Source organism: Pelobates fuscus, chromosome 5 (genome assembly GCF_036172605.1).
Source record: "Pelobates fuscus isolate aPelFus1 chromosome 5, aPelFus1.pri, whole genome shotgun sequence".
Classification (NCBI taxonomy): Eukaryota; Metazoa; Chordata; class Amphibia; order Anura; family Pelobatidae; genus Pelobates; species Pelobates fuscus.
The window spans coordinates 94,250,758-94,266,389 of record NC_086321.1 but is presented as its reverse complement, the minus strand read 5'-3'; the positions used below and the strand labels follow the sequence as shown (position 1 = coordinate 94,266,389).

The following is a 15,632-nucleotide window of genomic DNA, read 5'->3' as shown; positions in this document are numbered from 1 at the left end:
TGTAATGTAAATACTGCATTTTCTCTGAAAACACAGTGTTTACAGCAAAAAGCCTGAATGTAATGATTCTACTCACCAGAACAAATTCAATAAGCTGTAGTTTTTCTTGTGACTATAGTGTCCATTTAACTACAAAATTTCAGTAATGGTCTTGATTTAATATTTTTGGATCTGCTTTTAAATTATTAAAATCTGTCAGAAAAACTTTACAAATGATTAATGTCCAAAAATTCCCATAGAGTTTAATGCTGACTACTGTTGATAAATCATTTGAAAAGTTATTCTAAGAGATTGTGATAATTCAAAAAGCTTGTACTAGTCATGCAAATTGTATTAACACATAATTTGTTTAGAAATCCAACCAACTTTAAATGTTTATTTTCCTCTTAATATAAAATATTGCAAACTACCAAATGGCAAATCCTAAATCATTATGAATTTTTTTTTACTGATTGCAATTATTTTTATTGTATGTATGGACAGACTATTCTGACTACCCCGTTTAAGGTAATGGGAACGTAAGTCGTATTGCCATGGAAATACTAGAGCAAAATCTTATTAGATTTAGATTCTTTCAGCTTCAAGGCCCCTAGTGGGCTCATTCTGGAGGATCTTGAAACCTTATAAACAGGGAATTATGGTATTAAAATCATTTGTGTTGATGCGTAGAACAAACGTGCTTTTTATGTATCTTTTGTATGTACCTTCTTCTTTTTCATTTGTACTCTAATTTGTTCTTGGACTGTGTATAACTGTATCCCTCACATGGCAATTCATTTATGAATCTAACTTTCCAATGTTTTAATATGTTTACTAAAATTGTATTGCAATATCCCAACCATAATGGTCTACTGGACCAATCCACTCTAAATTCCCCTAACTTACCTATCCCCTCTCCCACTAATAACTAATAGGGTGGGGCAATGGTATAGCCTAAATAAAATAGACTTGTAAAAAGAATAAACCAAATGCAAAAAAAAAAAAAAAAACCCATGCCAAATCTAACGGAATGACATTTTTAAGTTGTTTGTGTAGCTCTCTTGTCTATTTTTCTGATAATATGTGACTATGTAGATGCAGCCATTTAAAAAAAAACAGTAAAGTCTTAGTTCATGTACATCAAGAAAAACGAGTAAAATAGGCGCTACCAAATGTCTAAAAGATATCTAAAATATTTTTGTTAAGAACAACACTTACTAAGTGAATAAAAGCAGCTCCCCTTACAAAGTGCAATATCTCAAAAACACTTGAAACAATACAAATTCATAAAAAGAGGGTGCACTGTGTCTTTAAGACAAAATGTGAAATATTTGACAATAATAACAAATTGTGATATAAAGAATATATATATACCCGCGCTCTCAATGTAATAAGGGAGCACTAACACTGATAGACCCTCTTGGTTCAGCTTGAGTAATTTTCTCCAACAGTCATAATGTACATAATATAAATAAAAACAAAAGAGAGAGATATATAGTGTAACACAGTTTAGGGAATTTCTACTAAATACTCAAAGATAAGATCCCACTCACAAGTAGAGATCAGGGAAGTCTACTCTAACTGTTAGCACTTTTGGTATCAGCTTTAACAAGGACCAAATCACAGCAGCAAATCGGATATAATCTTTATGAATTAGTCTTAGTTTATCATAGCTTCAAAAGTGATTAAAGTGATATGGTCTCTTGACAATGATGAATGGTGACATATATTTCTTAGCAGGGAATGTAATTTACCAAAAGTCACCTTGGTCAGAAACATAGGTCTCTTGTAATTTGATAAATGTTGTATCCCAGCCCTAAGTCTTGTCACAGTTTATGTACTAATCAATGAGATGCAGATGATTGACACCTCCCTTTCCAGAGGCACTCAATTACAGGGACACTCTAAGCACCTGCTAGTTGCATGCAAGTGTAAGTCAGCTAAAACAACAGTAATACAAGTGAAAGGGTTGTTACCAGTCCTTAGGGTTGGCTGTTCTTTATGTAAAATGGCAGAATAGTGAAATGCCTACAAAAGTCAACAACAGGGAGAGGTGCAAAAGCCTTTGACATAGTAGACTACAACATTCTACCGCATAAACTCAAAAACTCAGGTATTGGTCTCCCAGTCACGTGTGGTGTTTCCCAAGGTCCATTCTCGACCTCCTACTATTTACATTATTTATAAATGATCTGCCTAATGTCTGCAAATCCTCAAATGTACACATGTACGCAGACGACACAGTAATCTATGCAAGTAAATCCAATCTACCGCAGCCTGAGGCTGTGCTCCAAGACCAGTTTACAGAGGTAGAAAAGTGGATCGCAAAAAACAAACTCTTCCTAAACACTGACAAACCTGTAACACTGATCTTTGGAACAGTACCTAAATTACACAAATTACATAATTGCCACCTATCCATCAAAACTAATTCAAATAGCACACTGACCGCAGTCCACTCTTTCAAATACTTGGGTATGTTGTTAGACCCCAATCTATCTTTTGGCCTCCACATAGAAAAACAAAGATTGTACAGCAAATGCTGATGCCAATCATTGATTATGGGAACGTAGTATATGCACCTGCACTGCAATCCCACATTAATAAACTCAACATTGTATAACTCGTTCTGCCGATTTGTGCTTCAATGTAATTACAGGACCCACCATTGTGACATGCTAAAATAACTAAACTGGCGGTCGCTGGAATCCAGCCTTGTGTTTAAGAGCTTTTCTGAGAAGCTCCCGTCCTACCCGAGCGGAATGCTCTCCTCGGCTGTTACCACCTCCTATAACCTCCGATCCAGTACCAGCACTTTATTTAGTCTACCTCAATACAAAAAGAAAGTGGCCCGATCCTCTCTCCTACAGAGCGCCGCAATTGTGGAATTAACCCCTGCACACTTTAAAATCTTCCCCAAGCCTAAAGTCCTTTAAGAGATCCCTCCCTGCATACCTCAAAACAGAATGCACGTGTTATGTTTGATTATATATTTCCTACCTGTTCTATGTTAAATTTTGTATATATTGTGTATTAATATTGTTTTTGTATTTTATTGTACCCCAATGTATCAATGCAATGTTTTGTGGACCCAGGACATACTTAAAAACGAGAGAAATCACAATGTATCTTTCCTGGTAAAATATTTTATAAATAAATAAGTTAGCAGTCAGTGATCAGAAAACCCTCAAACCTTATACATGCCCTCGGAAGACCATGAGATACCATGTAGTCTGTTTAAATAGCAGACAAGGAGATGATGTTGACCAGTGTCATTTGAGCAGCATCAGAAGGTGTTTGACCATTGTTGCAGAAATTTTTCCTGCTCAGTGTAATTTCACGGTATGTGAAAGTGGTATGTGAAAGTGGTATGTGAAGAGTGGTCCTTGTAAAAAATGAGGCACGCCATCTCAGCGATGGCATGAGAGTGGAGAGGGATTGATAAGTACCATGACTGCACCAAAACCTTTAACGCAGTAGTTTTGGTGCACAGACCCTGTCCCTGCACACATTTAAACATTACTGTTGGCAAGATACAACAGTGTTTGCATTTGTCACTCAAAATGCTTATAGTGGAGGGGGCCTGGCCGGACCAGCGAAGCGAGCAGTCGCATGTCAGCGGGGCTCCGTACACTAAACGGAAAAACCAACATAACAAGCCCGAAATACGGCACATACGACACCAGCAAGTACTCCCGACCCGTGCATTATCATGGGGAAGAAGCTTAAAAAGCTAAAGACTCACCCGGGAGACGGCAGCAGGAAGATTGGAGACCTCTTTCCAGTGAGGCCCATCTCAAAGATGGCGGCCGCAACAGACTCCCAAGGCTCATCCTCCGAGGAGGAAACACTGGATGCACCTGACGCCATACCAGAGGCCAGGGTTCCGTTTGCGACAGCCCCCATGGGCGACCTGGGAGCTCCAGCCACAAAAGGCGACATAGTAAACCTATTGAAAAATGTGCGCTCCTGGTTCCACGCCGATATGGCAATACTGCGAGAAGATGTGATGGCGGTGACTGACCGGGTAAGAGTCACAGAAGAGGACCTATCCACAGTCATACAACGCCAAACAGACACGAACACACAAGTCCAAAAACTCGAGACCTCACACAAGTCGCTGCAAGACAGACTGGACATGCTGGACGACGCACGGCGACGGAACAATGTGAAAATACGGGACATAGCAGAAACAATAGATGACAAAGCGCTCCCCCACTTCCTCCGGCTACTATCAACGATTTTGCAGCCCAGGCAAGCAAAACACACCCCCCTAGAGGGCTACCACAGGCTCCCTAAATCCGCAAGGGCTCCAACAGCAGCTTCCCGCGATGTCCTTCTTCGCTTCCAAACCTACCGCGACAAGATGGCGGTTGTGGAAGCATTCAAGACCCAGAGCCCCTTCACATTCGAAGAGATGCAGCTCACCGTATTCCAGGACTTATGCAAAGCCACACTGGACTGGAGGCGCTCAGTTCGCCGGGTGACACTAACCCTCCAGGAAGCCGGCATCAGGTACAGATGGGGGCCAACCCACTCCCTCACTGCCACCAAAGGAGACAACACCTTCCAACTCACCTCGCCCGAGGACTCTGGTGCCTTCCTGAACAACCTGGGGCTAGCGCAAACCACCCGTCCCAGCCAGGGCCGGATTAAGAGCCCAGTGGGCCTGGTGCTGATAATTATGATGGGCCTAATTACAAAATCTTATTGACCAAAAACACTAAAACAGTCCTACCTCCTAAGCGTCACGTATCTGATGGAGATGATGCTGTAGGGAAACTCATAGGATGCAAATATGAGAAAACACATACCCTTTGCTAATCTCATGCTTTCATCTTTCAAGTAAACCCATACCCCCTAACAGCAGTGTCCAGTAAAGCAGGAAGTCTATGGATGCGGTAAAAGGGTGGGCTACAGACACAAATCACATAACCAGAACGTCCGAAAGGGCGAACATACACAAAAAGGGGGAATGTCTGTGTCCCTATGTCTCCCAGTCCCTTAGTGTTTGTGTCCTCATGTCTACCAGTGTCCCCATGTCACTAGGGGACATTGAGAGACATTGGGACACTGGGAGACATGGGGACACAGATACTAGGGAACACTGGGAGACCTGGGAAATCTGAGACTCTTGGGGACACTGGGTGACAGACACGAGGGGACACAGGGAGACATGGGGCACTGCGATACTGTGATATATAGACTTGATAAAAACCTGGGTACAGGTCAAAATGTTGTGGTGTCCAATAAACCTGCTTAAAGCTATCACAGTGAGTGCCTGAGATTTTTTTCTTTTATACTAGGGGACACTGAGACACTACGGGCACAGAGACACTACGGGCACAGAGACACTACGGGCACAGAGACACTATGGGCACTGAGAGACATGGGGCACTGAGACACTGATACATAGGGGACACTGATACATAGGGGACACTGATACATAGGGGACATTGGAGACTTGATAAAGACCTGGGTACAGGTCGAAACGTTGCGGTGTCCAATAAACCTGCCTAAATCTATCACATTGAGTGCCTGAGATTTTTTCTTTTATACTAGGGGACACTGAGACACTAGGAGACATGGGGACACAGAGACATTGGGAGACTAGGGGACTTTGGGAGTCTAGGGAACACTGAGACACTAGGGACACTGGCACACTACAGACACTGAGAGACACCAGGGACACATGGCGATACTGAGATACTAGGGACACTGGCTGGGAGACATGGGAACACTGCCATGTCTCCTATGTCTCAGTCGCCCAGTGTCCCCATGTCTCCCTGTGTCTCCATGCCTCTCAGCGTCCCCATGTCGCCCAGTGTCCCCTAGTGTTTGTATCCCCATGTCTCCCAGTGTCCCTTAGAGTCTGTGTCCTCATGTCTCCATGTGTCCTGATGTCACTAGGACACTAGGGGACACTTAGAGACATGGGGACACTGGGAGACATGGGGACACTGAGACACTAGGGACAGTGGCTGGGAGACATGGGGACACAGACTAGGGGCCACTGGGAGACATGGGGCCACTGTGTCCCTAGTGTCTCAGGGTCATGGGCATCCGAATGGGGGGGTAAAGGGGGTACTTGGCCCCCCCGGATTTTTCAGCTTGTGCTGCTATTTTTCGTTTTAGTGTGAGAATACAGTGCAATACCAGCGCTGGCCAGTAGGTGGCGCTGTGAATGGAGAAAGGCAGGAAGCTACAGCTTATCCCTGCCTCTCTCTCATGACTGAAACCGCAGGGGAGCAGCACAGAGGCAGCCTACAGAGCAGGTAAGTGAGGGATGGGGGGTGGGGGAGACCGCATAGAGGAAGGTAAAGTAGAAGGAGCAGAAAGGTTCTGCAAGGGGCAGGAGGGGCCAGCAAGGAATAGAAAGGGGCAGCAAGAAGCAGGAAGGGGTCGAAAGGTTTTCAAGGAGCAGGAGGGTAAAGTAGAAGGAGCAGCAAGGAGCAGGAGGGGTCAGCAAGGAGCAGAAAGGGTCTGCAAGAGGCAGGAGGGGTCAGCAAGGAATAGGAAGGGGCAGCAGGAAGGGGTAGGGACGGTCTGCAAGGAGTAGGAAGGGTCTGCAAGGAGCAAGAGGGGTCAGCAAGGAGTAGGAAGAGGCAGCAAGGAGTAGGAAGGGGCAGCAAGGAGCAGGAAGGGGCAGCAAGGAGCAGGAAGGGACAGCAAGGAGCAGGAAGGGGCAGCAAGGAGCAGGAAGGGGCAGCAAGGAGTAGGAAGAGGCAGCAAGGAGTAGGAAGAGGGAGCAGGGAGGGTCTGCAAGGAGCAGGGAGGGTCTGCAAGGAGCAGGAAGGGGCAGCAAGGAGCAGGAAGGGGCAGGAAGAATCAGAAGGAACAGAAAGGATCAGCAAGGGGCTGCAAGAGGCTGGAAGGGGCAGAAAGAAGCAGGAAGGGCAGTAAGAAGCAGGAAGGGTATGCAAGAAGCAGGAAGGGCCATCAAGAAGCAGGAAGGGCCATCAAGGAGCAGAAAGGGATCAGAAAGAGAGCAGAAGGGCGCAAAATAAGCAGAAAGTAGCAGAAAGGTAAAGGAGCAGAAGGAGCCTCAGAAGGCAAAGAAGACTGTGTCAAATGAAGGAGAAGAAAATGAGATTGGAGCACTTCATTCTGGACACCACATCAATAGGCGTTGGTGCCTCGGCCTGGCAGGGAAACTTTGGACCTTCTCATCTCCCCAGGTAAAAACAAACAATATCAGTGTTAATGTGTTCACTTTTATTTACTGAGTGTCAGGAAACACAGAGGGCCGCTGGGTAGGGGTGCCGCTGATTGGCTAGATGGGTCAGCTAGCACTCTAAGCCAATCAGTAGCTCCCCATTCATAAACACGTAAAACATTTTTATGAATCGGGAACTAGCGATTGGCTTAGAGGGTCAGCTGACCACTCTAGCCAATCTGCAGCACCCATGCCTGACGTCAATCTGCACTTCCTGACACTCTGTTTCAGAAGTTGAATACCACTGAGTGACCTGGAGATCTGGAGCTGAAGGAAGCCTTTGGGGGTAAACCATTTGAGAGCGGTTTAACCCCTTCAAAGAAAGAGCACCCAGGGGCCTCCTTGCATCACATCATTTTCATTTAGATAAAGTTGTTATGGTGACCAGAATGTTCCTGTAATTTGATGAAAGGAACACTATAGTGTAAGGAATACAAACATATATTCCTGACACCATAGTTGTGAAAACGCTATTCACCCTGGCTTTATGTGAAAATTACTATGCTCCTTCCCTTTCATGACACTGTCAAAAAGGGGCCAAGCATGGATGTCATTACAATTATGTCCCCCCTCCCCCCCGGAAAAATTCCTGCGGACGTCCATGCTCAGGGTCCCCATGTTACCCAGTGTCCCAATGTCTCAGCGTCCCCATGTCTCAGGGCTGCTGTCTGGACTCTCTGTGCAGAACTGGTCCCCGCGGATCAGTGAGTAGAGAGAGGCAGGGAGGGAGATGCCGTAACTTCTTATCACTGCCTCTCTCCACACAAACAGCGACCCCTACTGGCCGGCGCTGGTATTGCAGAATAAACTATGTTTATACTGAGACAGACATTTGTATTGCCGGTATTACTGCAATACCGGCACCGGCTAGGCAGCCTCAAATACCTGAGAAATACTTCTGAGAAATACCTGGCAACCCTAAGAAATACATGAGAAATACCTGGCAACCCTAAGAGTAGTGTGTAAAAAAAAAAAAAAAATGTAAAAAAAAAAATATATATATTTTTTTTTTTTAAAAACCAATGGGCCTATTCCATGGGCCATGGGCCTGGAGCTGCAGCTCCATCAGCCCCTATGTTAATCCGGCCCTGGTCCCAGCTAGCCGCTCATGGGATGTCGCTAACATTGCTCCTTTTGTGCCCAGTTTCGCAGCAGGCACAGGCTGAACTCTGTCGCCCTAGTGTCAGGACTTTCACTTTTGGGTCAGACCCAAGGGAGGACCCCACCGTTCACTGAACTAAGATACACGCTACCGCAAGTTGTTATTGTTATTTGCTTTCACTTCCTTTATAGTTTACATATGTTCCTCTGCCACCAACAGAGGGCCACCTGAGGTCATGTTTCTTTAAGGCTCCTCGAAGGGACCATAATACGTCCTTAGCTACTGGGGCCCACACAGGGGACCATATTTCAGACCATCCCTACCCCCTCTCCTCCCCTCCCCAGCCACGACGGATAGAATACTCCCTCATCTCAACTCGGGAAGGGGCCCTATCCATCCACTCAGTCAGGAGCCCAGAGAAACTGACTGCCCACTCAATTGAGAAAACCCATCGAGACCACCATACACGTTTCTCACTTGTAAAGTTTGTGGCTACCTTGACTCACTAGCAAAACCTTATGCCCATGGGGATCTTGCCAACAGGCACCTCTGTAACCCATAACCACGACCACGCTAATCTTACCCTACCAACTCGATAGGTGTAGACTGAAAGGGGAATCCCTAGAGGCGCTCAGCCCGAGACCATAACGGTTGCCTCACGCATCTCAGGGAACATGACCACCGCTAGCAATACCCTAAAGCTCAGGCACTCGCCTAGCGGCAAGTACATAGGGCTGACCAGACGCTGGGAAGCTTCACCGCACTGCCAGGACCCCCCACCAGGCTCCTACTACTTAAGCTAAATTACTAACTGTTAAGCTAATACACGAGATACGATACTCGATGACACGCAACCTCCAACACAACTCTGGAACGACAGGCTGCAACGAGCCTCTAGAACTGTGGGCTCAATATAAGCCTTCACATAATGTTCCGCACCAGCATGTGCGCCAGCATAGGCATATCATGCAACGCCAAGTATCATTATCTCTTATGCTGTTCTTCTACCACCACTAATACAGAACTACTTAGAAACCTACCACAAGCAAACACAACCCACACACACCTGACCAGAATGACAGAAACTGCATGTCCAGCAGGTGACATAAACAAGATAATGATATAGATAGACTAGTGTTGTCACGCATTATATGTTTTAATGTTTTAATTATTTACCTGTTTTAAGTATTTACCTATTTGTAATATTCACTTCGCTGTTATAAATGTTTAGTGAAGCCAGAATATCCACTTATGTACCTAACCAACTCAACTGATACTCTACAGACCTGTGGCTCCTCACGACTGACACATCGGCCCGCCTTTTCAGGCAGACGTGCATGTTCCAGCACCCCTAAATACTGCAGTAGTAGCACACAACAAAGCACCCTAATTCACACACATGCTGACCTACATTGCAGTAACGCTTCACCCTTGTAAACCTGCTATGGTGATCTCACTTGTATTTCATTTTATATCCTAAAATCTGCATATACTCTTGCCAATGTTAAGTCTGTAACTCTTTATATATACGTACGCTGTTGTGGCGCTTGTTACTGTCCTGTACTTTCCTGCACTACAAAAATAAAGAATAAAAAAAAAATGCTTATAGTGGTTATCCATCAGGCAATGACTAGAGGCACTTCCTCATGAAGTCTTTCAATAACTCAAAACATGTTGTGTTGCTGAATGAATGCTTCCCACAGTGAACCAGTGGATGCAATGCTTTTCAAGAGAAGAATGAGGCTGAGTGTGGCCATTTATAACATGTCCATTAGACCTCAATGGTTCTCTATAAGTACCATTTTATTGGCCATTATAGGATGAATGACTGCCTCACATAGACTGCATGGTTTTGGATGAAAGGTATGTAAAAAGGCAGCATTTTATGGGGACCTATACTATGAAATTTAAGTAACATTCCAATATAAAATATAAATATATTTATTTTCACTGGTCCTTTAATTGCCTTTTATGTATGATTTAACAACTCCCATGATTATCGTATTCCTCATAGGTACACAACAATGTTTATTTGCCATATTTTAATTTTTTTTCAAATTTTTTATTGGTCATCCAAAATTTTACATAAAATTGTGAAAACATCACTTGGGTACAATTGTTAGACAAATTTCTTCAGAGGTTGCCAGATTTTGTGTACATACCTTAGTAGACTTATATACAAGTAGACATATAAATACACAATGGCTTTGTGAGTAGTGCATAAGAAAACCTCGCTTTACGATGTATATCTCCGCTTACATACCAGGTTTTGACTGCATTACTTTATTAATTCTGTATTAATTCTTTATTAACTCTAGGTGCGGGTTTGTCCAGACACCTGATATATTTTAGCTGGAGTTATAGTATCTCATCAGATAGCTCCCTGAATAGCTCATCGAATATCTCATCATTAGTGATGTCCCGAACGGTTCGCTGGCGAATAGTTCCAGGCGAACATAGCTTGTTCGCGTTCGCCACGGATGGCGAACATATGCGATGTTCGGTCCGCCCCCTATTCGTCATCATTGAGTAAACATTGACCCTGCAGACACATTCCAGCCAATCAGCAGCAGACCCTCCCTACCAGACCCTCCCACCTCCTGGACAGCATCCATTTTAGATTCATTCGGAAGCTTTTTTTTTTTTGTATTCTTTTTTTTATTTATTTTTTTAGACAGAAGTGTGTTATATTTGAGCATGCTGGGCTGAACGTGCGAATATCATGGCTAGTTGCACTGAGGGTATGGGTATATAGCAGTACATTGTTGTTGTGAAAGATGGCTGTCATGTTTAGGGTGTAGCTTGCACGTTATTAACTGTGTATTTATATCAGCAGCTCCACCACTAGTTATAAATCAAGTGTGAGTCGCCCCATGAGATGAGACTAGTGAATAACATTATACATGAACGGTTAAGGTAAAGGCATTTAAGGAACTACGACAATAAACTCTTTAGGAGGTGAAGTAATGACATGTTTAAACGCTTGCTACTTTACGATTAGTTAATGTGCAGAGAGCAGTTCATGTGATCAAAGGCATGGTGTGGCTATAGTGGGACATGCTTGGCAGGCTGCTGTTTACTGCTTGTGCTCATCCGATCCCTTCCGATCCCTTCTGGGCACCAGGTGCAGACCCTGGGAGTCCCTGATACCTGGAACAACAAAGGCAAGTCTCTGGCTGAGTGCCAGGTTCGCGGCTTGAGGTGGTGGAAGCTTGTTTTGTCGGGTGTTCGGATCTGTCCTTCACGTCCGGTGCAGGATTGTGGTGGCTTAAGGTGGAGGCGAGTGCTTGACGTGGGGCAGGCTCTGCATTTCTGTTTGCGCCTCCGGTCCCGTCTTCGATGCCTTTTGCATTGGTGGATTTTAATGGGGACTGCTTCGCTTAGCTGTGGTGGAGCTTGTTGGGGCTGTGGTGGAGCTTGTTGGGGCTTCTTGCTTGTTATTTGCTTCCAAAATTGATTAAAGAGTCTGTCCAGCTTAGACTCAATATCCTGCCATGCTTTGCTGGTACAAGGAGGACACGCGGCTGCCGCCATATTGGGAGAGTCGCAGATGAGTATGTCAGCCTGGGCGGCTGTGCTCTGTGCATCCATTAGCTCCAGATAGCCTCTCAAGGGTGGACCAGGATAACCCCCACCGGTCCGAGGGGGGGGGGTAACGGAGCTCCTGCTGGGAAGTAGCTGCTCCTGGGCATCCCAGGATCGGGAGATCGTCCGCCTCTCCCGCCCGGTGAGCACCAGGCCACACTTGCCACGCGGAGGTAAGTAAGACTCTGTCGAGTTGCTGACCGCTATTAAGCATGTCGGGTCGGCATGGGGTGAAATTCGCTTGTTAATAGCTGCTTAAAGTGAGATATTGAGGGAGCTCACACGAAGTGCGTCTTTCCTCCATGACAGCTAGGCCCCCCGGAAGCTGCATTCTTAGTGAGAGGAGGGACAGTGTAGCTGCTGCTGATTTAATAGGGAAATCGATAGCTAGGCTAGTGTATTCAGTGTCCACTACAGTCCTGAAGGACTCATCTGATCTCTGCTGTAAGGACAGCATCCCAAAAATCCCTTTTTAGGGCTAGAACATCAGTCTGTTTTTTTTTCCCTGTGTAATCTAATTGCTGTTGCCTGCCTGCCAGTGTGTGTGTCAGGCTCACAGCGTATACTGTGCCCACTTGCCCAGTGCCAACACTCATATCTGGTGTTACAATAGCTTGCATTAAAAAAAAACAAAAAAAACTTTTTTGACTGTAATATAATAGCAGTCAGTTTCCTTCACACGTGTGCATTTCAGGGCCTGCCAGGGCACAGTGTCACACCAGTGCAACTCATATCTGGTGTAACAGTAGTGTACATTTAAAAAAAAATACATGGGGCTTGTTGTCACCTTTCGGGGACCCTTAGTGTTGTACGTTGCTGGGTGGACGAAGAGACCTTCAATGACATCAGTGAGGACAAGGAACGGTACATGGCTAGCTTGGTATCCAACCTTGTGCAAATGGGGAGTTTGCGGTTGTGCAATTGGACTGTTTGCGGTTGTTTGCGGTGCGTTAAACTGGGAGTTTGGTCTGTCACTGTGAAGCGGGCGTAACCCTTACACTACCTGATCGATACAACATCATACTTGATGTTTTAAAGCACGTTATTCCAAACAATTTAGGAATGTTAGGTGATTTATGCCCTTTATGGATTAAAACCAGACTCTGCATCAACTATGCAATTTTCCATGGGAGTTTTGCCATGGATCCCCCTCCGGCATGCCACAGTCCAGGTGTTAGTCCCCTTGAAACAACTTTTCCATCACTATTGTGGCCAGAAAGAGTCCCTGTGGGTTTGAAAATTCGCCTGCCTATTGTCAGGATCTTACCTGAGTTGGGAGTCTGTAGCGCAGATATGTTGCTCACCCTTGCAGATAGCCACAGGCCAAGGTGGTCAGGTAAGAATTCACGCGGCCTGTGGGGCTGTGCACGGGGGCTGTGCAGGATGAAGTACCAATACGCAGTACAGGCAAGGACTGAACCAGCAGGATTGTCGAGGGATAGCCGATGTCAAAGGATGCCAAAGGACAGGAACAAGAGAAGTAGCCAAAGTCAAGGGATGCCAGAGGTCAGAGTAAACATAGTCAGAAGCCGGGGTCAATAATACGAAGCAGATGAAACAACAGGACCACTGGTGTAAAAAAACAAAAAAAACAAACAGGATCAAAGACTTGACACTGAGCACAGGGCGAGGCTGAGTTTAAATACCCTGCTGATGACTGATCAGGGTCAGGTGAAGCACAGCCAAGTCAAGGTGCAGCCCCCAGTGTAGAAGAAGACATGCCAGGATGAATAGGACCGGAATCAGTAGTCACTGTATAAAGCTGCTGTGGCTCAGAGGTATAAAGCAGTCTGGCCGTCTGCCTGCCACGGTGAGAACCGTGACACCTATTGAAGTCTATGGCGGTTCGCCCGTTCGCGAACATTTGCGGAAGTTCGCGTTCGCCGTTCGTGAACAGAAAATGTTATGTTCGCAACATCTCTACTCATCATATGAGGACGTTGCTTGTGCTTGGTCTGTCCCAGGGGAGGTAAGGATCCTTTCCTTAGAACTATTAGATATATGTTGGTTGTGCAGTCAATCTTATATTGGTTCCAAATATGTGAAGAGATATTGGGACCACCCGCCTCCCAGCCAGATATTTATATTGTAGGATGGTTCCTTTGAGCCATTAATATGCTACTTTAGTGGATGACTTAACTAAAGTGTATAATTATAAACATTGTAAACTTAATAAACTCAGAAAATGCTTGAGTTGAAGTACTTTATAAAATGTTGAAAGGTCTTTAGTTTTCAAACTACGGGGATGGCACTTAATTTCAAAGTCAGAGTAGGGACGATATCCTGTCAGTAATAGTGGGTCAGACTGTATGAAGCAAGAAAGTTGGGTGTAAAAGAACGACTACAAAGGCGATGGTCGTGCTTTGTTTATTATGTTAGGTAATAATTTTAGGGACTTATCTTCTCTGAGTGAGCCTAACGTGAGGTGTTGAGAGTCTTTAGGTGGTGTAAGGATAGTGGTGTGGAGACCTCATGGGAAGAGGGGGTTATGGAGAAGAGTGGAGATGGATGTGTATATTAGATGAGTTTCTAATGTGGTTCCAAAGTTTGAGGGCAGGTAGAGAGTTGTCCGTTGATGCACAATTTGGCAGTGGGGCGAGAATATATGGTTTCTATTCACTTCAGCCAATGGGGTGCAAATCCAAAAGCACGGAGTGTAGCAAATAATAGTGCCCAGTCCACCTTATCAAACACTTTTTCTGTGTCGATTTCAAGGAGTAAGCTGTTATTTAAGGATGTCTGGGCTATATGGATCAAATTGAGCAGCTTATTAGTGTTATTTTTGGCGTCCCTATTGGGCATGAATCCTGACTGGTCTGGGTGTATAAGTAGTTGTAGCAGTGGGCGTAGGCTGTTTGCTAATATTTTAGTAAAAATCTTTAAATCAATATTGAAACATAGAAACATATTATGTGACGGCAGATAAGAACCATTCGGCCCATCTAGTCTGCCCAATATTTCAAAATACTTTTTATTAGTCCCTGGCCTCATCTTAAGTCTAGTATAGCCTTATGCCTATCCCACGCATGCTTAAACTCCCTCACTGTGTTAACCTCTACCACCTTATCTGGAAGGCTATTCCATGCATCCACTACCCTCTCAGTAAAGTTATACTTCCTGAAATTATTTTTAAACCTTTGCCACTCTAATTTAAGACTATGTCCTCTTGTTGCGGTAGTTCTCCTTCTTTTACATATAGTCTCCTCCTTTACTGTATTTATTCCCTTTATGTATTTAAATGTTTCTATTACATCCCCTCTGTCTCGTCTTTCCTCCAAGCAATACATGTTAAGTTCCTTTAACCTTTCCTGGTAAGTTTTATCCTGCAATCTATGAACCAGTTTATTAGCTCTTCTCTGAACTCTCTCTAAAGTATCAATATCCTTCTGAAGATGTGGTCTCCAGTACTGCGTACAATACTCCAAGTGAGGTCTCACCAGTGTTTTGTACAATGGCATGAACACTTCTCTCCTTCTACTGCTAATACCTCTCCCTATACAACCAAACATTCTGCTAGCAATCCAGCTGCTCTATTACATTTTCTTCCTACCTTTAAGTCATCTGAAATAATTACTTCTAAATCCCTTTCCTCAGATGTTGAGGTTAGTAGGGTATTAATTATCCTATACTCTGCCCTTGGGTTTTTACATCCAAGGTGCATTATCTTGCACTTATCCACATTAAATGTCAGTTGCCACAGCTCTGACCATTTTTCTAATTTTTCTAAATTATTTGCCATTTGGCTTATCC

The 15,632-nt window shown here is 44.5% G+C and overlaps 1 protein-coding gene across 1 annotated transcript in view; it reads right to left on the bottom strand.

The window, feature by feature from the left end:
- The window catches only part of SHISAL2B (shisa like 2B), a 162,412-nt gene that overhangs the window by 37,504 nt on the left and 109,276 nt on the right, over nt 1–15,632 (bottom strand). The gene's annotated exons all lie outside the window — the stretch shown is intronic.